The following is a 27,439-nucleotide window of genomic DNA, read 5'->3' on the forward strand; positions in this document are numbered from 1 at the left end:
AACTTCCAGGGGTAGGAGAGTGTTCATCCGGGCGCCTCATGTTATGAAATCTGGTCAGCTGCGGCGTAAGTGGCCGTTCCGTGGTGGGGCCCCCGAAAGGCACCGGGGCCCTGGGAGATGGAGCTCAGCGGGGTTGTCGTTTTTTGACTTCGACATCTGGGATCTGCTCCCTGTCCATCCAGTCTCGGGCCTCTGCCGGGGTATCGAAGAGGTGAGTTCTGTTGTTTCGTATCACCTTCAATCTGGAGGGGTAGAGGAGCATATAGCGTAGGCCAGCAGCCTTCAGTCTTGCTTTGGTGTGTATGAACTGTGCCCTCTTCATTTGCACCTGAAAGGTATAGTCAGGGTAGATGGATATCTTGGCTGGACCCCTGCAGATCTGGCCGCCTGACCGCGAGAAGGTGAGGATGGTTTCCCGGTCTCGGTAGTTAAGTACTTTTGCGATCACGGGTCTGGGTGGGTTGCCAGGAGGGGGTTTCGATGTGAGGGATCGGTGAGCCCTTTCGATTACAAAGCCCTGAGAGAGTTTTTCTGCTCCAATCTCCTGTATCAGGAGATTCTCCACGAAGTTCGTGGGGTCCGATCCCTCGATGCCCTCCGGGAGCCCCAGGAGGCGAATGTTGTTGCGGCGTGCGCGCCCCTCTGCCTCCTCGGCCCTGTCTTCCAGGTTTTTAACTTTTTGTTGAAGTACATTGACATCTTTGAGGAGCACTGTCTTGGCTTCAGTGTTCTCGCGGACCTGGGCCTCCAGCACCTCTGTTCTGCCGGCCAGGGATCGAACGTCCTGGCGCAGGAGGTTTAAGTCTATGGCGACAGCGTCTATTTTATGCTCCACGGCAGCCTGGGAAAGTTTGATAGCTTCAAGGATCTGTGTGTTACTAGGTTCCGCTGAAGGCCCCGAGGGTTCAGGCAGGTCTGCAGCAAGAGTCTCGCTCATGTTATCTGGCGCTGTGGGCCCCGCCGCCGTGAACGTGTCGATGGTGGTCTGGCGCTGCTTAGCCCTTGCTCCTTTGGTAGACATGTCAACTGAGCCTCAGGGCTTCACTGCTGACGAGGTGGCCGAGGTGAGCCGCTATGGAGTGGCCGAGGAAGCCGTATCGGGTGGGCCGCGACGGCGGATCTCTGTATGCTGTGGGCGGCTCCGTAGGCGCAGGGGGGACGGGTAGTGTGCCGTTTCTTCGGATTACCAGGCCGGGCACGCCTGTGTGTGTCGGTTGCGTTAGTCCCCCCCGCTCACCTCGAAAGGCCTCCGAGGCCCTGGCTCCCGGTTCTGTGGCTGGCAGCGCCCTCGTCCGGGACGTTCCAGGCCGGTCGTCCCGTTGGCACCTTCCGTCGTCCGCGCTCCAAGCTTCGCGGGTGCCCCGCGGGACCCCCTCGTCAGTCCGGCTGGGCGTTCGTGTGTCCTCGGCCCTCAGCTGAGTGTTACGGCGCAAGCGGCTTTAGGGCGCGGGCCGCCGCGTCTTGCAGGGCTCGAGAGCCGCCATCTTGGCTCTGGTCCGCGGGATCGTGTCACACGGTCTATTGGACGAGACCGGTCCTCCAGGGTCACAGGAATCGACTCGCAGGTGCAGCAGGATGTCGGCCCTCGGTGAGGCGGTTCGTGGGGTTCGGGGCCCCCGAAAAAAGTAGTTAAAAGCAGCTTATGATGGTCGCATCAAGCGGAGCGCCAGGAGCGAACGTCCTCTTCACATGGCGGTTAGCCACGCCCCCCCACAATACATACATAATCCTAATGTACGTCTCCTGAGTCTTTCTTCGGGGGTTAGAGGTCCTCGAGCAATCCCCAGTTGCATAGGTTCTTCATCTGGAGTTCTCGTGCCTTGAGGCCTTCAGTTCTTGGGAGTGAAAGGTTTAATCATGCTCGTCCCTTTCTCTTTTCCAGGTTCCTTTCCTGGATCCTGTAGTCCATTTGTAAGACAAGGGTGATCATTTCTGCCAAATTGTGAGGGCGTGGAACCTTTGATATCTCATCTTTAAGGTCTTCACATAGATTTCTCCTAAATATTGTAAGAAGGGCATCGTCTGGCCAGGCGGTCTCGGAGGCTGTTTAAATTGCGTGATTATGTCAGTAACTCCATATTCCCTTGTTTAAGATCAAGTATGTTCTCTTGAGCGGTTATCACCAGTTCTCTTCTTCCAAACATGGCTTGTAAACTGTTGATAAACCCTATGGAGGAGTCCAGGAGTTGATTATCAGCAATCACTAGAGGAGTTGCCCAACCGAAGGTGCTTCCAGACAAGTTAGATATCATGAAGCTGACTCTGGAAAGATCTGTCAGAAAAAATGCAGGCTTTAACATGAATTGGACAGTGCATGAGTCCAAGAATTCATTTAGTATTTTGGGGTTTCTGTCATATTTCCCCATAGGTAAGGGTCCAGGAGCCAATTCAGCACAGGGGTGATCATTTGACGGAGCATAGTGTTCTCATTTCGCAGGGTTTGCACCTCTGTGTTGAGATTCTGGACTGCAGCAACCAATTGTTGTATTTGCTAATCCATGTCTTTCGTTTTTTGGGTGTTATGAATATTGAATCGAAATGAATTTGGGACGGTAAATTCAGAAGGACCAGCAGAGTGAGGTAAGAAGCCTCAAGGGGAGGAGTCGCGAAATGAAGGTAAGGCGGGCCGCACAGAGGAGAAGTGGCTATCGCGGGCAGAAAAGGTGTGGTGAGTCGCGAGTGGAGGCGTGGCTGTTGCGGACAGTAAGGTGCGGCGAGCCGTGTATAGGAAGATGCGGCAGCCGCTGGTAGTAAAGGTGCGGCGGCCGTGGGAAGGAAGATGCAGCGGCCGCTGCAAATAGCGAAAAAATAAAAGTAGCAGGATGAAATGGAGAATTCACAGAAGGATCCGCAGGAATCCAAGGGAAAGAGAGAACAGAAGGAATGGGAAACAATGAGTAAGAAACAAGGATAAGAAGTAACGAAGGCAGGAACCGGGTCGAAGAAGAGGGGAACAAGAAGGACAGGACTAGAAGAGAAACAAGGGTACCGCAAACACAGCGGCAAGGAAAGCTGGAATAGCAAGGCTAGGGCCAAGTAACAGGGTGGAGTAGCAGCGCACCTACCTGTTCCTCTCCTGTGTAGATATTGGACTGAGAGGAACAATGGAAGCAGATTCTGCCATCTTGGAAGAAAGACTAGACCTGTTCTTATGGTTCTTTGTTATGGAGCTAAGGAGCCGCCATCTTCGTTTCCATTTGGTATATTGGGGGTGATGCAACTTCCAATGTAACCAGAAGGAGCGGGAGGTTCTTCTAACACCTTATTTCTTCATCATGGGGGTCTGGCAAGGATTCGCATGCTCATGAATATTCCCTGTCATCAGTCTGGGAATCCTCGGTAAAAGAAAAAACAGTTTCACTTTCACTTTAAAACAGTATTTCTCCTGTAAACCAATCACTGTCCTCTTGGTCATACTGCCCTCAACCAATGACAGTCCTCTCCATAGGCCCCATCCCTGGTGGCCATCCTCAGATTTTTACTGCACACTTCAGTATTAGGAGTCCTCTTAGTGTTCTCAGAACTTTTTTCCTTATATTCTAGATTTTTGGGTGAAATTTGAATGTTTTGACCGATTTTTGTGATTTATCATTCAACATGAGGTTGACTACCAGCAGCAGGGATCAGTTGTTGTTGAAGATCAAGCTACATCAAGGATCTTTCATCGTAAGACCCAGGTTTGGGCCTACTTTGTGCCTTTTTTCACCATGACCGAGGAGAAGAGATGCCTATTCATAACTGAGCGCAATATGTGGATTAAGGAATGTTTTCGTGGAGGATCAACACCATATTTGTCTTTATTGCTCCGGACCATGATGAGGAGGGATGCAAACTCTTCCGTGGTTTTTCTCAAAAACAAGAAGGACCACTACAGCAGGCTGGCGAGCGTGGTTAAAATGGGATAAGGCCTCGACTCGGCCTCTGGGCATTGTCATGCTTCCCCCAGGACCGGCCGATCCCACGATCCAACTCCCTCGGATACGGGGTTGTGGTCCTTTGAGGATGCCCTGCCCATGGTGGTCCAAAAGCAGGCAAGGCCACATGCCACAGATACCACTGGGGTCGCCACTGCTGTGGGTCCCGGCTCAGAAAAGGCAAGATCGCCATCACCAACCACATCCATGGTGAGCCTGCCGGTAAGGGTCGCACACTCTAAGAAAAAGTCCTTGACCACTTTGAAACTCTGCCTGCCATCAGCGGATAAGGAGATGAAGGAGAAATCCAAGATGGCCTCTACTCTGCCTCCATTGACGTCTCAACCAGCCAAGACAACACCACCATGAACTGCGTCATCAATGGCCACATCGACAAAGGCGGATGCTGCCACCCTGTCGATGACCCCATCGACGGCCTTGTCGATGACCACCACTACTTTTTCAAAAGGAGGGCAGACCGCGAAGATGGTGCCCACAGTCACAGCAATGGCTACTCTGTGGGTGTCCTTGATGACGCGGCGTGAGGTAACTGCCATGGCTTTGGCAAAGACCCCTGGAAAGGGGACATCAGCCTCCTCCCCCAGAAGTCTCATAAGTAGGGAGGGAGTACAGCTCCAACGACCCCTAGCAAAGGGACAAAGAGCTGAATTGAGTGTGACCGGGCATGTTTATATTAGCTCTGATGAAGGTTGCAACCTCCCGGGGGCTACTATTCTGACCATGAAGGGGGCCAGGGACCCTTGTTGGAAGATGCATTGGCACGTGGTGAACCCTATTGCCTTTTTTTTCCAGAAGAGGCATGCCAGCCTGGAGCCTCCCTCTCTCACTCCTTCTATACCTCAACCCAGGGAGGTTTCAATGGACATTCTGACCATGCTGCAAACGCTGGTATCAGAAATTCAGCAAAGACTATCGCCTACACCGAGCCCTGCTCTGTCTGGAAGGCCTCCTAGACTGCTTTCCAGAAGTCCTTCTAGGCTCAAACACAAGTCAAAGGGCCCTGTTGGGCCAAGCCGCCAGCTGCCACCACCACCACCTCCTCTACCTCAGGGTTTGAACCCAACAGGGGATCCTGCCACGGACACGGATACACCAGCTATGACGACGGACACTGACAAGGCCGATGACTTTGTGCCAGCAGACATGGATGATCCTCACAGGGCCTCACCACCAGAAGAGGTCGGCTCCTTCCATTCAATGATGTCCAGGGCCTCTGAACTTTTTCAACTGGTGCCCAAGGAGACGAAAAAGGAAGGGTTACTTTATCAACGTAGCAAGTCCAGGCAGAGGACCACCATGTCTGTTCCTTTGTTTGATGATATCTGGGATGAAGGCCTAGAACTGTTGAAGAATTCTAGCACTGCTCCATCCAAACGGGTCAGGCTCGAGAAGAAATGCAGAGTCTGGGACTCAGCCCCCAAGTGCCTGTGATCCCAGCTTTCACCTGGCTCTGTGGTCACAGCCGCGGCCCGAAAATGCTCTGAAAATCCTTCGTCCTCGTACATGGGACCCCTGGACCAGGAGGGGAAGAAGCTGGATGCGATGTGGAAGAGTATTATCTATAAAGCTGCCAGCACCATTAAGGCCACTAATGCACATGCTATTTTGTCACGCTATGGTATAAGATATGGGGCCTATTCTTGACTTCCTACCTGATGACAAGAAGGCAGAAGTTCTTGAGCTGTTCCAGTAGGGGGAAGTGGCCTCGGACCACGCATCACAGTGGTGGTGGACATCGCGGATACCGGATTCTGTCAGATGGGAAACAGAGGGCCTCCTTACGACTTTTGCATAATGGGTTAACGGGCTCCGCTAATGGAGTGGACCCGTTAAACCATTATGCAAAATTATGAGGTCCCCTCGTGGGACCCGGTAAGGACACCTGGTAAAACCTGGCGTCCTTACCGGGTGCCACGAGCGGACCAGGGAGCTAACAACGGGCCGGTCGTAATCGGCCTGTTGTTAGGTCCCTCTCCCATTGAGCCCTATTGGGGCTCAAATGGGAATGGGGAAGGTCCGGGCCTGGGTTTCCAGAGGGAGGAATTACAGGGCCCGGTTTTGGTGGCAGCCATCCCCTTATTAAGCCGTAATGAGGCCCAGAGTGTCTTTTCGTCAGCAGGGATGGCTGAAAGTCACCAACTTCAGCCGGACAGTCAGTCTAAGGTGTTGGACATGCCATTCGATAGAGAAAACCTGTTTGGCAAGACAATCAACGTGTCTCTTCCATTCATCAAGGCTGACACAGAGATGATGTTTTCGCTGGGCACCCTGCAGCAACGTCAGTCGTCGTCTTCTCGTTCCTCAAGGGGAAAACCTAGCAGTTCCTCCAAGGGTTACACCGCCCTTTATTGGCAGCCTTCCCGCTCCATGATGCAGGAGGCGTACAGAGGCCGCTCGCAGGCATACGGCAGCGGAGGACAGAGCCGGCACCGCCTGCAGGGCAAGGCCTCGGCACCTAAACAGGCCTGAATGGTCATGGACTCGAGCCCCCACTCGTGCACGCCGGTGGGAGGCTGGCTGGTGAGGTTCATCAGCACGTGGAAGACCATCACCACCGGCAGATGGGTGCTAGACGCTCTCTGACAGGGGCACACCTTGTAGCTCAACAATAACAGTACATGCTCAGCTGTTCCAGGAGGTTCGGTCTATGTTAAAAAAAAAGGGGGGCAATAGTACGCATTCCCCAGCACCTCTGGGGCTCCGGGGTATACTCCAGATACTTTCTGGTCTGAAAGAAGACAGGAGGGTGGAGGCCGTTCCTGGACCTGCAATGCCTCCTGAAGTCCCAGTAGTACAGGATGGTCAGGTTGCAGCACATGTTCAGCCAAATGGAGGAAGGTGACTTCCTGGCATCTGCGGACCTTGACGGCGTGTACTTCCACATCCCCATCCATCGGAAGCACTGCAAGCTCTTGCGGTTCATGTTCCAGGGATGGCACTATCAGTTCAAGGCACTTCCCCTCAGCCTGAAATCGGCCTCAGAGGGTCTTCACAAAGTGCTTGGCTCAGGTAGCGGCGCATCTGCGTCTCGAGGTCATTGACATATACCCTTACCTGGATGATTGGCTAGTTCAATCCTACTCCCATGCTCTGGCAAGCCAGCACACGGCAAAGACCATGCAGCTGCTGGCTGATCTGGGATTCTCCATAAAGTCCTGCTCGGAACCATCGTAGAATGCTTTGTTTATGTTGGTATGACTCAACACAGTGGCTTGCCTGGCAGCTCCCTGCGAAGAGAGGGCGGTAGCCATCCTAGGGAAGGTGCAGTGTCTGTCGTTGGTGCGGTCGGCTGCTGTGCGAGCCATCAAGTCGCTGTTGGGCATGATGTCCTCTGCATCAACCTTGTCCTCCTTTGCAGACTACAGATGAGGCCTCTCCTGGAGTTTCTAGATGCGAGATGGCTGCAGGTCTCAGGTTCCTGGATGGACAAAATCCCCCTCAATGTGGAGTTCCGATGAGCAATACAGTGCTGGGGCATAAACTCTCATCTCACGCAAGTGGCCCCATTTGAAGTGCCTGCTTACCAGGAGACAGTCAACACGGGTGCTTCTCTGGAAGGTAGGGAGGTCATACTACACCGTTGCATGCCAGAGGCCTCTGGCTGCCAGAAGAAAAGACCCTTCACATCAATGCCCTGGAGCTTCGAATGTCTTCTGGGCCCTCAAGTTTTTTCTGCCGTCTTTGAGGGGCAAGGTGGTGAGGATCTTCACGCACAACACCGCCACCATGTTCTACATCCGGGAGCAGGGCTGGATGCTCTCTCCAGCTCTCTCCGTGGATGCCCAGGACCTGTTGCACTGGGCCATTCGGCAGGACAAGTTTCTCATCCCCTTTCACCTGACGGGCACCAAGAACACCATTGCAGACTCGCTCAGCAGAGAACTACGTTCTTGCCACGAGTAGGAGCTTCGCCGGGACCAGGTGGATCTTCCATTCTGGGAATGGGGATCAATCCCAGATCGACCTTTTTTGCAAAGGCAGTGAATTCCAAGTGTCAGAGGTTCACCAGCAAGTTCCCACAGCTGAGGAGCATGGGGGATACATTCTTGTTCAAGTGGGAGGGACTCTTCCTATATGCTTTTCCTCCATTCCAACTCCTGCTACGAGTGATCAACACACTCAGACAGCGTCACTGCAGGATGATACTCTTCACTCTGGCGTGGCCGTGGAAAATCTGGTATGCAGACATGCTATGTCTGTCGGTGGTCCCATCCATGAAGCTGCCACTGCTTCCAAACCTTCTGTCCATAGAGGGAAGAGCGATCTTGCACTATGACCCAGCGTCGATGAACCTCAGGGCCCGGCTCCTCAACCCTAGAGATTGGACATTATGCTTTACCTGTGGAGTGAAAGGAAATCCTGGCCAGGGCCTCTTCAACGTTGACATGCTATGGCCATATGTGGAAGCGTTTCTCCATGTGATGCCGGGCTCAGAAGATTACCCCTCTGCAGGTCGCGGCCCTGCAGCTCTTGCCATACCTGCTTTCCTTGGCCAAGGCTGGACTGGCTCGTGCCTCTATCAAGGTGCACCTGGATGCCATATCCTTTTACACCAGGGTACTGGGTAGGTCTTCTCTGTGGTCACCCATACTCGTCGGGGAGCTCCTCAAAGGCCTCTTCAGAACCTTTCCACCTGTGAAGACTCCTGCCCCGGCTTGGGAGCTCAATGAGGTTTTGACTAAGCTCATGGGGGCTTCTTTTGAGCCGATGCATCAGGCCCCGCTCAAGTTTCTATTGCGGAAGACGGGTTTCCTATTGGTGATCAGCTCGGTCAGGCGGGTCAGGGAGATCCAGGCCCTTTAGTGCAAGCAACCGTACTTATACTTCCATGCTTCAAAGGTGCTACTGCGCACACACCCCACCTTTATTCCAAAGGCGTCGTCGGAGGTCCACCTCAATGAGCCTTTGGTGTTGCCTTTCTTCTTGCCGAATCCATCATCGGCAGCAGAGAGGTCCTTGCATTTGCTGGATGTTGCTTGTGCCTTGAAGTTTTACGTGGCACGCAAAGACCTTTCGGAAGACCTCTCAGCTGTTTGTTAATTTTGGACCTGTAAATCACAGAAAGGCCTTGTCGAAGGCTTCACTCTCCAGGTTGCTCTCTGGATGCATCATGCACCGTCATCGTCTGGCCGGCCGAGAGCCCACTCCACCAGAGCCATCACAGCAACGACTGCGATTCTCTGGTATTACTACATATTATCCGCACCAAAAATATCGCCGTATATATGGTCGTTTGGAAAGGCTATAGGCGATATTTTGGGGGGGGATCATTTTGGGGATTTTTGGGAGCAGGGGTTGCGGGGGTGTTCTCCGCTCCTTTAAAAATAATGCAGGGATTGCTGGGGTGTCCTCGCAGGTTCCATGCCTTAATATCGCCGCAGAAATATGGCGATATTTTTGTATGGCGATATATTTGCAGGGATATTAACACATGGAACCGATTCTCTTTGGTGTGCCCCTGCTCGACATCTGTAGGGCTACTATAAGGAGGTTTACACACACCTTCACAAGGTTCTACTGCGTCAACAGGGATTCCAGGGAAGAGTCCCGAGTCGGCCAGGCAGTGCTACACAAACTGTTCACTTTACGTGAGTCTGTTACGGGGTAAGTGTTTATTGCTTCTATTGAGCCTTGCCACCCCCCAGGGTTGTGTCTATGTACTGCTGTGTAATCGTTATTCATGAGCATGTGAATCCATGCCAGACCCCATGCTGGAGAAGATTTAAGTTACTTATCTGGAACTATTGTTCTACAGCATGGGTCTGGCATTGATTACCTGCGAACCCTCCCTCCTTTTCCTCTGTGGCTCTTCGTGGTTCATGCTGCCACTTTACATGCTTACCAAATCTGAAGATGACCACCAGGGGTGGAGTTTAGGGAGAGGACTGTCATTGGTTGGGGGCAGTATGACCCAGAGGACAGTGATTGGGTTAGAGGAGAAATACAGTTTTAAAGCAAAAGTGAAACTTTGTTCTTTTACTTAGGATTCCCAGCCTGATGACGGGGAATATTCATGAGCATGTGAATCTATGCCAGACCCATGCTGGAGAGCCATGTATGTGGGTGACAGTGGTATGCTGAAACATCTACTTGAATGTTAGAGTAATCTGTCAAGTGGATGGATAGTCCTGTGTGTGTTTTCATGTAACATACCTGATTACCTTTAGCCTAGATCTTTGCTAGAGAATACATCTACATCAACTTAAGTATTGATGAGCAAGCTGGGTCCATTTGTGATAGTGCCCTAAATTATTAAACATTGCCTTACAAGGAAGAGTCAGAAGAGCTGAAGTCAGATATTGGTTGATTTTATAGGTGATAGTGTAACGTAGGTGGTATGACTTTTCTTTGGTGTTCTTCTTTCACTAGAAGAGTGACAGGTCCCGCTACATTTTGCACATGGTCGTCTATAAGATCAATGCTAATCTTGCTGCGATGAGGAGTCCTTGAATCCTTTTCAGGATGAGAGTGGGGTGGGACTGTCTCTCCATTTCTACTCCTATTCTGACAGCTTTGTCGTGTGTCTTTTGCAGGTGATGTTTCCATTTTTGGGATTGCTTGCATGAAGCGTTTTGCAGTGGTGCAGCTTGGCACGGAAGATGGGGTTTGCAATGGTGCCATATTGAAATCAAGAAAAGTCTGGATTCTCGCGTCCTTTTCAGGTAGGAGGGGCTCAATTTCACCATTTTGTTAACTTGTTTTTGAGTGTAATGAGGATGAAAATAACAATGTTGTGCCTTTTGTTTTGATAGATAGGGCTATGACTGTGAGTGATGTGGTAGAGTAGAGACACTGAGTAGATGTTTGGCATTGTGGCTCTGGAAGGTCTTTTGCATCCACGTTTTTGCTGTATTTTATTGCTGATCAGAAAATGAAAACATAAAATGCAAGAAGAAAATCTGAAATTCATATAACATCAATCACCCATCTTTTCTTAAATTGCCTCTATTAAAACATGGATCTAATAGTGATCAGAAACATTGAATACAGAGAATCAAGTACAGTCAAAAGCAGAGATATAATCCCATATCCGGATAAGTGGCATATAATAAGTCCACAGTAAATGTGCTTACCTCTACCTGAAGCTAACCAATGAATAACCTGAAAGGAGTAAGTAAGTACAGGTTATCAGCAATAGGTATAGCGCAGCATATCCATTCAACCATACAAGCTAGGACGTTGCTCCAGGTTTGATCAAACTCGTAGAAATCGTGATTGCATTGAAGTTGTGGTTGATGTCAGGTTTGATCAAACTCGTAGAAATCGTGATTGCATTGAAGTTGTGGTTGATGTGTTGGGTGTCTTTTTGCAGGTTTCGTGTGATGGTGAGAAAACTTGGGTTATGTTTGTATTAGTGTGGGTTGATAAGCCTAGATGCTGGGGAGTGTCATTAAGGGATGTTAATCCAACCTTAAAAAGTGGATCAGAGATTAAGGCACCCAGTCAGGCATGGTATCTCATTATCAGGGGGTTGAGCGGGGTGCCTTTGTGCATGTTTGCGATTTTAAGCCTGTCAGATCGTGGTCTCCATAGGGACGCGGTCTGGAGAGCGGAAAAAACACAAAACATACCTGAATGACATGGAGGCTAAGAGGGACCTCATACAGGTGAGATATGAAAACAGCAGGGTTCGAATTTGAGGGGAGCATGGAGCTATTTAGCTCCTGCATCTGGCATAGTAAAGCCTGGTTAGCTTGAAACCAGGAGCTCCATTTGGCTCCTAGGGCCAACCGGTGCCTTCTAAACATATACATTTGACCTTCACTTTGAGTATCTGTGAATGTTAATAAAAAGTAATTAGAACACATTTAAACACAATGGTTAGTACAAAATGGACAAAAAGTTAAAGGAGCATCTCTGGTAGCTCCGGGTTCCCCCGCAGTAGCTCCTGCCTACTGGGTAATGCTGGCACCCAGGAGCTGGTTTTAGCTCCTGCTCATTGAATGGCAATTTCAAACCCTGAAACAGCACTCTGTAACAAAATGTTAGCATAATGAAAACTCTTCAGAATAAAATAACGCCACTTAGAGGTTTGGGTAAAATTCAGGCTTCAGTGTCAAATCAGGAGTTAGTACACCAGGCAGAATATGCCCCTCAGGAATAACACACAAAAAGAAGAACATAAGAATGACCTTCGAAACCTTTCACGGCTCTTAATACAAAGCAGAAATAGGCCGGATACCGCACTCACATATACTCCGCCTTGACTCCTCTCCATTGTCAGCAAGTATCTCTGGGAAAGGGCCAGGGTGATGTCTTCTACCAGTTGTCCCCGTGAGAAGCCATGTTGCCATATTCGGCATGATCTGAAGCCAGCCCAGGATATAGATCAGAATGCTTAGAAATATGCAGGTAGCCAAATGCAGCCTTGAAGAGATGACGGCTGTAATACTTGTTCTTCTGTCGTCCAGTGGACGGTTCTATGAAAAGGTCATACTGAGACTACAGAATTTACGTGCTAGTGAATAGTAAGTCTGCTGTCAGCCATGTCCTTCAGATTTCTCATCCTGGGGGGCTAAGAAGCTGACATTGAAGCGACAGATCTAAAGACAAAATTTGCCACCATAAGAAGAAACTCGGTCTTTCCTTCGCTCATCTTCTAGTAACCTTGGCCGAAACACACAGTCAGGAGTAGGCCTAGAATATAAAGGTTTAAAGAACTAATTGAAGTCTTGAATGTAAGCATGAAGTATGTTCTCTCACAAAGAGGCCTTGTAGCAGAGAGCGCTAACAACATGTGATGGTGTTAAAATCTGTAGTGCTCATTTTCCCAAACCTGGAAGGCTGGGAGTCTAGGTGAACCTTTGAATATCCATTCCTTTAACGCGCATCCTACGTGCACACAGCTGTTAGCTGGAGCAGTGTATGTAGCATGCCAAATTATGTTATTGATTGATGTTTCAGCTAATTAAATACAGGGGCTCTAATTTCACAATATCAACAAACCGTATCTTCCAAACTCTGCCTTTTAGATGTAATATTAAAAATGTCCATAATTAAAGGAGAAATGATGGCCCCACACGCCTGACCTCTTAGCAGGCCACTAGGTACAGAGGAGCAACCACGGAACCCATTCACATTGGTAGAATCATGAATAGAAGCTTAGTTGCAGCAATACCAAGCCTTCTTCCTATCTTCTTTGTCTTGTCCCTAAATATCTCAATTTTGAATTCCTGGTTTGCAAAATGCTGGCCAAGCCTCACATCACATGTTATCTCACATATATCAATATGCTCCAATGGGCTAAATGGAATATCTGACATAGTGTGTATACACTTTTCTTTTACTCGACATCATATTAGCAACTGGATAGTTTCTCCCAGCCAATCGGATGGCTTAGAATGAGGGCCATCATTTCTGTGGCAATCTGTGACATCTGAAGGGCTCTGTGCGCCTCCTTTGTTTGTCTTTACTTGCCTACTCCCTCCATCTCCTCTTTTTCATGGCTCCTCTCTAATATGGCCCCTCGCTTCTTCTGTCACTTCCTTTAATGTCTTTCATGGAAATAGAAAGGTGGCTTACTTTTGGGAAGGCCGCCCCATTTCTGTTTTCATGGTATCCATCTGTTTTCCTCCACAATGAATGCAACTTATTTGTGCTCAAAGCACTTTTGTGTTCGTAGCATGAGCAACTTTCCTTTTATTACTCTCAGGGACTTTGTGAACAAGCATCAGCATATGTTGATCCCTTTTTACTCGACGCACGCATTGTGGCAAAGCTGACATCATACGTCTAGGGCACAAAGAATACACTGTGGCACATATCTATACCCAGATATCCTGAAGAGTGCGGATGTCATAACCCTGTATACGTCCATTGGCCATGAAGATGGCACCCAGGCTTTGAGGTGCAACCTAAACTAGCGTTCTGCATCAAATGATCAACATGTGGAGTTTGTAATTAAGATTGCCCGTTATATTTTACTCAATATTTGTATTGAGAAAGGCAGTTGCTATCGATAGGCGGCTGTGGGGCCAAATGTGTACCTTATAAGCCAAACTCATGATGGGATGCTTTAAAGAAGTACATATAACGACACATTCAGTATCTCATTTTTAGACATGAATTGTACATTGGCACAGATACATAGATGATGTGCTAATAATCCGGAGAGGCGGCTAGTCCCGAGAGATGTGTTGATATGTTCAATAGGGATAAATACAGTGATCGAAGTGAGTGTGAACTGTCGGGAGCGGTGTTCCACTACTTTCATTTTTTTCTGTTTTTTAACGTTCCTCTACCTTTTACGACCATATTCACCAATTTGTATAGAGGGTTTTTTCCATTCATGTCCCTGTGCAAGTGTAAAGTTGGAAGAGGAGCCTTAACGAGTCACTTAGACTACTGCAATGCCGTGGCTTGCCGTGGCTCTTGTCACATGTTGCACTAGGCTTCTGCCTAGCCTCTCTGCTGCCGAGACCACAGTTCCACTGCTTTTTTCGTTACACTTCTACCACTGGATAAATATAATATTTGTTTTGCTATGGTATATTATTATACTGAAATTCTATATTCAGAACTTGAACAGCCACCTGGTGACTACCATGCATTTGATATATACCTCAGTAAACGCCACCTTACAGACCAATAGTGCACAACAAAATCTGCAATTGTGTTGGTTCCCATGTGGGAATGTTTGTGCTGCAAACACCTTTGTAGTATCTTTGCAGAGTTTGAGCCTGAGTCAATGAGTCATTTACAACTGTTTTGATGAAGACACTATCAGAATAGACCTATTGATTTTGTTTTTTAAAGTGGCTGAAGACGGGAAGATCCAATTTACTTTTGGATCAAGGTGGGAAGAACTTTCGTTCCACGTGGTCAAGAGCATAGATTAATTGTCCAGTAGCCAACTGTCTAGCCACTTCGTTTTCCAGAAGCATGGAGGCATTTTGAGGCATGGTAATAACCTAAACTTCACTGATAATCCCACCACGACTTCGGGAAACCTCCTAATCTTGGAGATAGACTGTGTTCCGGTTTCTTCAGGTGTGTCAAGTGCAAAAGTCTGTCATTGCTCTCCACTTACTAAGAAGGAATGTACATTTCCACTGATTTACCCATCCTGCACAGTGCCATCAATGTACACAACTCCTTTATATCTATATATGTAGTGGATGTGATAGTCCATGCAATTTGTGGGATCTACCAAAGGACCCTTCAAGACTCAGATTGCGGAACATACCCGAGCAATACAAAAAACAAAATGTTACTGATCCAGTGGCAACGCATTTAGAAACATACTACAGGGATTGCTTTGCTGGTTCTGGGTTCTACTGCATTGACAAAATCAGTGTAGACATTAGGGGTGGTAATCAGGAGCTTAAACCTGGAGTGCTAGTGAGCTGTTGCATGATCATCCTTCACTGCCAGCGCCAGAAAGGCATTGGTGCGGGTGGAGACGTGTATGGCTTCCAATATGTCTGATTTATGGGTATGGAGAGGTGCTCTGTGCTTTTGTTACATTTCAACCGGGTCTGCAGTGTTTTAACCATAAGAGATAGCAGGTTAGGTGGTGAGACCATCTAGATGAACATTGGCTCCTTTTGTAATCACATCAATTGAGACCACTTCAATGAACTTTGGCCGTTTTTTATTGTTTACGTTTTGGTTTGCATGTTGCACTGATGTTGGTTTTATTTGTATTCTCCAATGGTGCACTTATTGTGGAATACAGGGGGTTAAACTGTAAAGAATGGATTGGATTTTTGTGACCTAAAGAGGTCCAGCAACAGCTCAAATGTATCTCCACTTTACCTAAAATGTTGTCCATCCCAAAACATCCAATCTAGGGTTAAAACAAACCACAAAGTAACTGGTCCTGTCAGGAGTCTAGTCCAATAGAGCAATGCAGTACTTCTATCATGTTATGAGTATTAAGCATACACAGCCAAAGTAATTCAGCTACAAACACAAGTTACATTATGTTGAAAAGCATTTAAATGGTGCCCATCACCGCTTTAGTGGTTTTACAGTGCCAAAGTTTGTTCAAAATGGTGGTGTATTGTGCCCCCACCAAAGGTGTACCAGACCGTGGCCTGGGGAAAAAGGAGGCACAGGGGTGAGAGAAAAGTAGGGATAGACCGTGCGTGGTTCTGTGATGGACATGAAATGTGCTTGAGCATACCCCAGAAGTCTGTAGGCTTCTTCACCACACACTTTATAAAACACCCACCCGTTCATAAGGAGAATGATCTGGGAATTGCCAATCCATCTGACAGAAGTGCCAGCCCCAAGAGTTTTCTGTGTGTTGGTTAGTGCGGACGGAGACACAATATAAGCATTGGGAAGAAGGTAAAATTGAGCAGTTCATAGGTCAGAGCTGCATAAGTTAGGAGGCTACATTCCGAAGCGTCTGAGGATTTATGTGGAGGCAGTGTAAGAGAGATCCATAACTATTTCTGAAAGTAGTGTCTAGCGCCATAACGAGCTGAATATGTCGCTGAGATGAACCTCAAGGTGTGTCAGCTTATAATGTCTGGGTGCAGGTTTTACTTCTCCCTCCAGGACTCTAATTCTGGGACTGCCAAGCCTAGTTTCCATGTCAACAGTAGAGTGCATGAGTGGTAATTATGTAGAGATACAAAGAGAGTAAGTAGAAAGGGATGCTCCAAATAAAGCAAACGCTGTAGACGTGGTACCGTTATTATGGTTGAGACTTGCTGTGGGACCCAGAGGAACGCTGGCTCATCAGTCTCATAGGAGAGCTGTCTTCCTTTGTACATATGCATGGAATGTACTAAGCTTGCTAATTGGACAATCAGAAACACTTGTTCATCTCCATATCAGCTGGCACGCAGTTTTTAGCTCCACATTAGCTAAAAGGCAAGTGTGTTACTTAATTTGCATACCCGTAGTGCATTGTTGTCTAGGTCTGACTGGCTTGGAAGTGAATGTCCAGGGATGACTACTAGGTGGTGCTGTGGCATGTGTGGCTTTCCTGCCAGAGGGAACCAGTGCCCACCTGATTGGCAACAGTCTAGCTTGTATCTCGTTCAGTTGGCCAAGGCACATTTGCCCGAATGGCCGTCTTTTTCAGTAGCCCTTTTCCCAATAGGTCTTTTTGTCTGAACCGCAGCCGGTCGAGAATTATCACATGTTTTTTGTGCATGGACTGGGGAGTGATTGGATGCTGGAGCGGTGAGAGGTAAGGAATCGGATGGGGTGGAAAGAGGTGGGATTTCTTGTATGGGGAGGGAACAGGGGCAGAGAGGAGTGAGGTGGTGTTTGAGCATCGGGATGGAGTTGGGACTCGCAGGATATCAGGGCAACAGAACTGAATGGAAGGAGCGTGGGGGGTTGAGGGGCCAATGGGTGAAGTCTGCCGGGGACAGAGGGGTGCGGGCAATTTTCAGGGACCCCCAATTGCCTATTTCTTCCCCAGCCCAACTCGTGATGTCTCAGTTTTCTGCTGGGTGTTGACCACTTTTTACTAACTAAAATGAAGTCACTCATTGACACAGTAAACACACTGCACCAGTATCAGGCACGTTTGGTTGGCTCTTTTCTCACAAATGATTTCACCCATAGATTGATTTGGTGGTTGTACAGTTAACACACAACCATAGGCTATGTAGATTGATCACGTGACCTCTGTCTGCCAGGAATGATTTAATTCATGGCAAAGCAAGTCCAAAACACCCCTACCGTATTGTCATGTGAAATCCTCGTTAGTATTTTCTACAGTAAGTGAAAAGTAAAAGTAATAGTTAAAAGATGCTCACATGCTGTAGGAGGTGTTGTTTGTTTGTCTTCCTTATTGTTCTTGGTACCGCAACAAGCTAAGTTCAGATCTGATACCCTCTCTTTCTTGTAGGTTCATTCAGACTGTTTTATGCATTAATATACAGATAAAAACATGGGGATGAAAGAAAACAGACTCACTCACTTTATGCCATGTAAAAAATGTTATGATTTTATTTGAAGCAGAACTTGTACCAGTGTTTACTGAACACTGCCGATGGATATGTTTATCATACAGAAAATGTGCAATATAGTATTTGCCACACACATGCATCTGGCCTTCTATTATATTGTTAGATAAGTCACGTATTACTACTCAGTGATATGAAACAATGGTGAATAACACAGGATGGTTTGCTTACAATGGGAGTACACACCGTCTTATTTCAGATTATATTGGCGGAAAATGCAACATTTCTTTTTTGGAAAACTGTAATGTTTCAGGCATTTAAGGTCATAGCCATTTAATGAATGGAGAAATTTGAACGCCTCATTTTTCATCAAGCTATTTCTTAGTCCAATTAAATTTTTCTGACATAGCAAGTTTATCAAGCAACGGTACTAGGAGTTTGATGAAACTGCTGTATCACCCTGTCAAAAAAGACATTGGGCCTCATTAGGACCCTGGCGGTAAGGGGTTTATGCTAGCGTTAGCTGCGCCGACCCCTTACCGCCAATTCCGAGTTCCCAGAGCGCCATGGTCATTTTTCCGCCCGCTTTTTGCGGGCGTAAAAATCCATGGCGCTATGGGACCTTGGTGTTAAGTACGCCACCGTAATTTACGGTGGCGTAATTAACTCCTTCCCCACTCCCATTATACCCTATGGGGCCGAAATGGGAATGGGGAAGGGTAAATGGGTCAATGGGGACTTACCGCCCCGCCGACCTCGGAATGGGGCGGTAAGTCCACCATCCGCCATGGCGTAAACGGACTTTACGCCATGGCGGAAAAGTCCGCCGATGGCGGAAAAAATCCGCCAGGGTCGTAATGAGGCCCATTATATGCCAATCTATTACAGTGCGAGGCTAAATATTGCTTGCAAAAGTAACTTATCATTCAATAGAAGACTGGTGGCTTTGCAGTTACTTTGCCAGCAAAGTGTGTGTCCAGAACAGCCACCCCATTTTCTTATGCTCAGCTGACTGCTCTCGACAGGGCAACAATCTCTGGTTCTGTGACATTGGTTCTCTTTCGTGCCCAGCAATTAACCTGAATACTCAAAAATACCCCAAGTAGAGCACTCAGGAACAGGGAGTGGGAACCGATCTAACAGTAGGGCCTTAAACTTTGTGGAACCGATCTAACAGTAGGCCCTTAAACTTTGGGGAACCGATCTAACAGTAGGGCCTTAAACTTTAAACTTTAGGGAACCGATCTTACAGTAGGGCCTTAAACTTTAGGGAACCAATGTTACAGTAGGGCCTCAAACTTTAAGCTTTAGTGTACCGATCTTACAGTAGGGCCTTAAACTTTAGGGAACCGATCTTACAGTAGGGTCTCAAACTTTAAACTTTAGGGAACCGATCTTACAGTAGGGCCTTAAACTTTAGGGAACCGATCTTACAGTAGGGTCTCAAACTTTAAACTTTAGGGAACCGATCTTACAGTAGGGCCTTAAACTTTAGGGAACCGATCTTACAGTAGGGCATTAACCTATGGGGAACCGATCATACATTAGGGCCTTAAACTTTAGGGAAGCAATCTTACAGTAGTGCCTTAAACTTTAGGGAACCGATCTTACAGTAGGTCCTTAAACTTTAAACTTTAGGGAACCGATTTTACAGTAGGTCCTTAAACTTTAGGGAACTGATCTTACAGTAGGGCCTTAAACTTTGGGGAACCGATCTTACAGTAGGGCCTTAAAGTTTAGGGAACCGGTTTTACAGTAGGGCCTTAAACACTGGGAAACTGATCTTACAGTAGGGCCTTAAAGTTTAATGAACCGATCTTACAGTAGGGCCTTAAACACTGGGGAACCGATCTTACAGTAGGGCCTTAAGGTTTAGGGAACCAATCTTACAGTAGGGCCTTAAACACTGGGAAACCAATCTTACAGTAGGGCCTTAAAGTTTAGGGAACCGATCTTACAGTAGGGCCTTAAACACTGGGGAACCGATCTTACAGTAGGGCCTTAAAGTTTAGGGAACCGATCTTACAGTAGAGCCTTAAACTTTAGGGAACCGATCTTACAGTAGGGCCTTAAACTTTAGTGAACCGCTCTTACAGTAGGGCCTTACATTTTAGTTGACTTGCCTCCTTGCCCACCAGATACACACTACTACGACAGAGAAAAGAAAATAGCCCCTCTCTCCACAAAAAAGTCTTCCAGCTTGTCTTAAACTGCATTCAATCCCTTTCCTCTTGTCAACATTACCCATACATGTTTACATACTACCACCCACAGCTCATGATGCTTACCTCATATGACACCACCACTATGGGAAATGTAATGTAATGTTCACTCTGCTCCCTCAGTGCTAGTCTCTCTTCCGAACAAATACCTCAGATAGCAAGAGCGAATGTCCTCTGACATTGACGCATGGAAAGCCTGAATACTATTCACTGTCCTTCCTCAGCTGCACAAACACTGTACGTTGCCTTCAGAACGATGCAGCATTCTTTCTGCACAGAAACGCTCCTGCCACTTCAGATTGTCTACTCCAATTCATGCCAGGTTATCCCTAAACCTGCTGCTTGCATTTCAATACAGAGTCGAGTTCCACCTAAACCCTTTTATATGTTTATGCACATACGCCATTGAACTCCAATCATTATACATGTATAAGTTTATTGCTGTAGAACCTTATTGTGGACTTTTATCTTCAGGTCAAGGCGCCTGCGGTGTAGAATCTGTATTCACCTAGAATTCTCCACACGTGCATAACACCAAGCACAATACACAATACAGCAGCTCAGCAATCCTAAATTCTTCACCTAAACATATATTCCCTACAGTACCGTTTTTTGGGCAGTAGTCTTCTATGTCAAGATTCTAAATGAGGTTTCCCAGCACAGGAATTGTAAGGGAAACCCTCACTTCTGCTCAAACTTGTCTGGCCTAAACTCAATGTACATGGGCCTCATTACGACCCTGGCGGAACGGGTTAAATGGCCCCGTGAAAGGCTGTGGCGTCGTTCAACCCGTTCCGCCACATTACGAGGTCCCCTCGCGGGACACGTTAAGCACGCCTGGGAAAACCAGGCGTGCATACCGGGTCCCGCGAGGGGAAGAGGGAGCAAACAACGGGCCATCTCGTAATGGCCCGTTGTTTACTCCTTCTCCCATTCCCATTCAGCCCTATGGGGGCTGAAATGGGAATGGGGATGAACCGTGTCCGTGTCCTCGAGTGAGGAATTACCGGGCCATCTGAACTCGGAATGGTCCGGTAAGTCCTCATTCCGAGGACACGGACACAGATGCGGTTTTGCCGGCAGCCATGCCGCCAATAGCGGCATGGCTACCGGCATACCTCGTAATGAGGCCCCATGTCTTACTATTTGTTACAAGTGCACTGTTTCCATATGTCTCTCCTGGACCCCTGTCTGAAATAATCAACCCCATTTGACAATTAGAATTTAAACATAAGTACGTTAATGCGTAAATAAGAACAGATGTCTGTCAATGTTTGTTAGTAGCATAACGAAACATAAAGTGGTCATGGAGTTGAATCTGTTTCCGTTTGAATCACTTTCAGTCACATTCTGGAGGATGCATGCAGGAGGTCTGTAATGGCAGCGGCTGTGAAGTGCAGTCGTGGGGTGGGCTAAAGTGGCAGCGCGGAGGCGTGTTGGGCACCACACAGTGATGCAGTGTTTATGGGTGACCCACTGCCTTGCCAGTGAGTGTTTGGGTAAAAGGAATCCACTATTCTTGGTGTTCTGAGTAAGGACCCGACAAGGCTAATTTTAGCAGACTTGTTTAAAGTGCACTTCTGTTTTTTTAGAAATGTATTAAGGTGGGGCTATTTGCTTCATGTTTGTATTGTTAGTCTGTGATATTGAATGCAGTGATGATTGTCCAGTGGTACAAACATATTATACAATAACACAAAACATTTTAGCTAGTGATGATATTAACAATTTTGCAAGTAAACGAAAAAAAAAGATTTTTATTAAAACCATCAACGTTAATATAACCGATTCTCTTTTCACTTTTTATGTTCAGTAACCAGGAAAAAAGGTTGAACTGAGGTTACATATTTCATAATCCTTATGGAGAGTCAATTGGGAGGACTGCCTCTCTTTTCCTATTTAACCACTATCTCTGAACCAGAAAGCCCCATTTTCTTTATCAAACAGCTAACCACATCGGTTTCTTGACTGCAAATCCCCTTTGCTCTGCTTATCAGCAGATTAACTCATTTATTTCTGCTTCAACACGAGGAAGCACTAGATGCTGACAAAAACCATGATCTAAAAGTAATCATCCTACGACCTTTAAAAAAATGGTTATCATTGACATTTGCAAAGCTTGGCAGAGACTTAATGAGTCCTTTGCTGCAATATGAACCTGCTTATCGCTCGCAGCACACTCACTTTGTTTCTTGGCAAAGACAGAAGAGAACACAACTTGCTGGACAGTGGCCACCATCTTGGACTGATGATTACAGACACAGCTTGGTACAGCTTATGCCAAAGCATTTACTATATCCATTCATTCACTGTGATACATACTTATTATGACTGGTTTCCTTGCTTGGTCCCTGCTACATGGATGCATGGTGTGTGATGCCATGAATAGAATGTTCTAAGTGTGTTTACGTCAGCTGTGTTGACGGTTGACATCACAGAGCTCCTTGTTGCTCTGCTTCCACATTGCCAATGGTGACATCAGCAGGGCTGCTGCTGGAGCTAGCGGTCATTTGGAATCTTTGATACGGTTCACGCACTGATGTCAACACTGTCGGAGATGTTCGCAGCAATTCTGGGCCAGTGACAAGTGTTCCAAGTAAAGCACCCTGTTACGCGGGTCTGTGTTACAAGGGAATACGGACGTCAAAGTTTACTTCAGTCGGTCTGCTTGGAGTATGATCCATGCATGACCTCCGTTTGGAAAGGAATGTACTCGCAAGCATACCTGACCGTTGGTGTGTCACCCAAGGGTGGTGGTGATGGCACAGATCAAGATACTACCACAAGAATGTTTTTGGTATTGATTCTGGTAGTTCCTGGTGGTTTATTGTTGGCATGTCCAGTCAGAGTGCTATGGTGAGTGGAGTAAAGCGCTCATCAGTAAAGCGCTCATCAGGAAGGGGCACTAGTGTTGGGATCTTGTAGGAGTGTTGCGGTGCTGCGCTCCTCAGGGAAGGTGGTTTCCGTGATGGCAAACGGCTTTGGTGTTTGGGATTTCGCTGGAGTGTTACAGTGATGTTATCCTGATTGGAGTCATGTGAGACTATTCATATTGTCTATGATTAGTTAGTTGGCCTGCAAGAGGTCGGCAATTTGCTGGATTGTGCGCGCTAGGGATGTAACGGTATAACGGTATACCGTTAAAGATACTGTGAACCACTTAATTGAACAATAATAACCGTCACATTGTTTATACCGTTATACCGTTTATACCGTTAAGTGTGCTTTTCAATCTGATTTGGAAAGGCTGCAGTAAGCAAGTGCTGCGCAGTCTTGGTCTTGCACTGTTGGATGTGCCATCTGCCAAGTAGTTTCAGTTGGAGCAGTTCTTAATGCCAACCCATAAACCATACGTGCCTGACACAAAATCAATATGTTAGCAATAGGAAGAATAGATACAGTGTCAAGAAGGAAAATGGTTTACTTTGGGTTGGCGGCTTTGGGGTTTATATATTTATAATGGATAATGTTCTCTAAACATATGACAATTGGGGGATTTCCCTGGTTCTATCATTGAATTTACATATAATAAGTCACACTGTGAAATTCACTAATCTCTGTGGGTATTCCCTGCTGCCATACCAAAGGGTAACATGTCTGTGATTACTTAACACCTTTTGGCCCGAGCCTAAATTACCACTTAAGAAAAGCAATTCAGTTTGCTTTGCCAGTCGCCACAGGGCTCCCCCCCCCCTCCTCCTCTTCACACGTGTGTTTGTGTTTGGTGGAAGCAAGGGGTGGCATTTCAGTGGAAAGTATGTTGAAAACCCCAATTCTGTCCCTGGGTGTCTGGTGTTTGTGATGATAAATCTGACAATTTATGACCTTTTAGAAAATATTTGTTAAGGTTAGCATTTCAATGGAAAGTATGTCGAAAACCCCAATTCTGTCCCTGGTTTTGTTTGTGATGATAAATCTGACAATTTATGACCTTTTAGAAAATATTTGTTAAGGTTAGTCAACTCCACCTGCTATACCGTGATAACCATGATATACCGTCATTTGGCAAGAAGGTTATCGTACCGTCATAAAGCTAATACCGTGACACTCCTAGCGCGCGCCTGCCTGGGTAAGCATTTAATACATAATATAATGGGTTTTTGCACGTAATACAGATCGGGATGTTTTGGTGGGTGTGGTTATGTAAATTTGCATCACAATACTTAGTTTTATGAGCTTAAGTTAAACCGCATTAGAACATTGTATGTGTGAGCACCTGAGGTGGAATGCAGTGCGTGTTAGTAGATCACAGAGTACATTTGGGTGTCAGGCTGGTGAAGTGTTGTAAGAAATGTTAGCATAACATTTTGAGGCTTTTTAGGTCTCAAGTTGCATCCTGCGGAAAATGCAAGACAGACTTTTAGAGTAATTTTGCATTTAAAGTGCATTAGAGGTTGCAAGTTGTGTGCACTGAAGTGGAGTGTTTAAGTTAAGTTTGGACATATTCCTTTTAATATTTTGGGAAATTTCAGCACTTATTTTGGGCAAGTAAACAACATGGAATCGTTTATATGATGACTTGATGACTGGTGTGGGTAGGGCCCTGCCCACACCCTGTTTGTTGTGCCAGTTTTGGTGGCTTTGTGTGACTTCACACCTGTGTGTTTTTATTGAAAATCCAGTGGTAAAAAGATGGCTGCAGCGCTTGCTGGATGTGTGAGGTAGTTGTATGATTTGCGAGATTGACACGTGTCCAGTAGAAAAAGGCAGCATTTAGTGGTTTGCTGGTCGGGAGCGGCTCCACCTGAGATGAGCTAACTATCCAGGTGCATGAGGTATTACTGGATGGAGGCCTTTCCCAGATGATTTTTGTGTGTGTGTGTGTGTAGATCGGGCTCGTTTGTTTGCAGGAAATGCTCTAGCGTGGAAGACTTGAGACCCACTGCCACAACACATACGTGGCAACGCTTATCATTCCTCTGGCAGTGGTCCATTGATTTGGTTATGGGTTGTCTTCTGAGCTGAGTTTGACGCAGGAGGCTCAGAGTGTCCGGCCAACACTCTGGGATTTAGCTCTGTTGAATGTGGGTTAACCAGGTTGGAATTTGCCTTGCAGGTTTGTTGCCAGTGTGTGTGGGTGTGTGTGTGTGTGGTGAGAATGTTGTTATTGCGGTGTGTCGATTGCATGTTTGCGGTTAAGTTAGCATTCCTCTTGTGTGTCATCTAGTTTGGAACGGTCTGTGATGAAAGTTAGTTGTGTCCTTGTAGAGGTGCAGCAGTGCCACACGCCAGTCCATATAGAAGCTGTTTGTGCTGGGGGTGGCATCCCTGAGGTCCACTAGTGCCAGTACTGGATGGAAGGGATTTGGTTGAGTATGATGGTTTTTAGTGTAGTTTGTTGGCCCAAGATGGGGCTGGAAGTGCTCTTGTGTGGCAGGCGTGAGACACACTTGTGGGTGGTGGGTGGAAGGTGTTTTGGTGGTTTAGTTGGTTGCAATGTTGGCGTGGCTCTGTTACCTGTGTGTTAGCTACGCCCGGTTGGACAACATATGTACCCAAGTCTCTCTTGCTTGGTTGAGCAGGTGTGCATGTGTCAGGATTGCTTGTGATTGTGTGGTGTGTGCCGTGCTGCCTTGTTGTGTGAGTGTGTCTTGTGTTGGAAGGAAGAGAGGTTTGTTATGACTGGCTTCCTCTGCTACCTGGATGCATGGTGTATGATGTCATTAATGGAATGTTATGAATGTGTCTGGAATGTTTGTGGTTGAATGAAGGTTCCACCCAGGTAGATGGAAGTATTTAGCCTTGGTGGTGGGAGCCAGTGAGCTCCCCTCTGTGCTTCTTGATCTCCTGTGTACCTAAGCACCTGATTTCATCTGACCCTCAGATTAACTGAATTTGTAATCCGATTAAAGAAATTAATTAGCATACCTGTGGCCTCCTGACTATTCATCTTGAATGTAACAATACTCTATGTGCATTTATAACTAATTACATATGGTATTTAAGTGAGGTTGGATACATTATTATTACATTTCATTTTTTAAAGCAGCTCCCAATGTTTTTAAGTATCTGCATTGTACACAGAAAATGTTAGTAAGCACTTCGGTACATATGTTCTTAGTTAACACGTGACTGCCCTTTGTTCTCTTTCATAAAGGGTTTCTTTTCATTTATGGATGGCCTGATGAATGCTGGCTTGTGTTTGAGAAATGGAAGGAGCTGTTGTTTTGTTCGGAGATCAGCACTGGAACAGTTGCTGATGGGCACTACATATCACAGTTAAGGCTGCCATTTGTCAAAGGGATTTATCTCACTGTAATTGCTTGCAGAAGGGACCATTTCCGGCAAGAATAAATAGTGATATGTCTAAATGTCGTTCTAGCCAAATCGTTATGGATGCCAGGGTACAGAGGCAAGTGAGTTTGGAAGTTTAAAGTTTGAATAACAAACAGAGCTAAACCGTAAGCATGTTGTTTACAATAAACATATGTATTGGACTGATCTGCAGACGTGAGGTTATTTTTCAGGTGAGCTGCAGATACATTTCACCAGCGGGTTCCAACCCATGCCTTCCCTGGGTGAATGAGCAGCAAGCACTGAGGCATCCATCTCTGCCAGGGACACATGCCAACAAACCCCCATACCACAAATCAGAGATGAAACTGAATGGCAGTGACTCAAGGATTAAATAAACCGATTTGAAGAGGAACCCCTCAGGGCTCTGGTGTGATCTTTCTAGGCTTTAAGACAGAAAAGCATGCACAATTCAGTAATAATCCAGAAGAGCAGGATATTCTGCATATGTAGAATCAGTGTTAGTTCTTTGTGAAATGGAAAGAAATATAATTTGTGTTTGAAAAGGAGTGTTTGTCCAAATCCAAAACCCTCACATGAGAAATGTGCCAAAATAATACTAGCCACAAACGTTTGACTCACTTTCAGATTAGGTTGGCAAACATAGTTTATGGCTATCTGCCATTTGTGACAAAGGAAAGCACTATATTCATGTCCCATAAAACTAAATATCTAGATTTTGGAGGACATTTAGATCAGATTCTAAGTAGCACACAACAGATCACTGGGTGTTTACATGATTGCAAGATGATCAACCCTCCATTCTGATCTTTAAATGTTGATCTGTAAGTATTTGCAGACCAATAGGAATGTGATAAAGCCAGTTCAAAAGGAAACTCACTACATCCATGGTATTGGCTGTAACAGGATGCAGGCTTCTTGGCATACTTAAGAGATCCCGGGCAATCCAGATGGAAATGTATACCTTTCTTGTCATTTGTCCAAGGTCTTCATAGTCATTTTCCAGCCTCCTCTTAAAAGAATCAAGAGGAACATCTAAAACTGAGATTCTGAGATGAGCAATCCCTTTCGGAATCATGTGATGAGCCTGTCCTCTGGGTTTGTTAGTAAATGTCAGATAATGGATAGAATTACAGGGCTGCCCCGGCTCATT

At 46.6% G+C, this 27,439-nt stretch overlaps 1 protein-coding gene across 4 annotated transcripts in view; it reads left to right on the forward strand.

The window, feature by feature from the left end:
- Nucleotides 1-27,439, forward strand: part of ENOX1 (ecto-NOX disulfide-thiol exchanger 1) — a 1,853,609-nt gene that overhangs the window by 290,014 nt on the left and 1,536,156 nt on the right. For 3 of the 4 annotated variants that reach the window (XM_069639318.1, XM_069639317.1, XM_069639316.1), the window contains one exon: nt 10,469-10,597. The exons of the other annotated variant lie outside the window; for it this stretch is intronic. The gene's annotated coding sequence lies outside the window, so the exon portion shown is untranslated. The remainder of the gene's footprint in view (nt 1-10,468; nt 10,598-27,439) is intronic. 4 annotated transcript variants of the gene reach the window in all.

This window comes from Ambystoma mexicanum, chromosome 7q (assembly GCF_040938575.1).
Source record: "Ambystoma mexicanum isolate Mex_15411 chromosome 7q, UKY_AmexF1_1, whole genome shotgun sequence".
NCBI lineage: Eukaryota > Metazoa > Chordata > Amphibia > Caudata > Ambystomatidae > Ambystoma > Ambystoma mexicanum.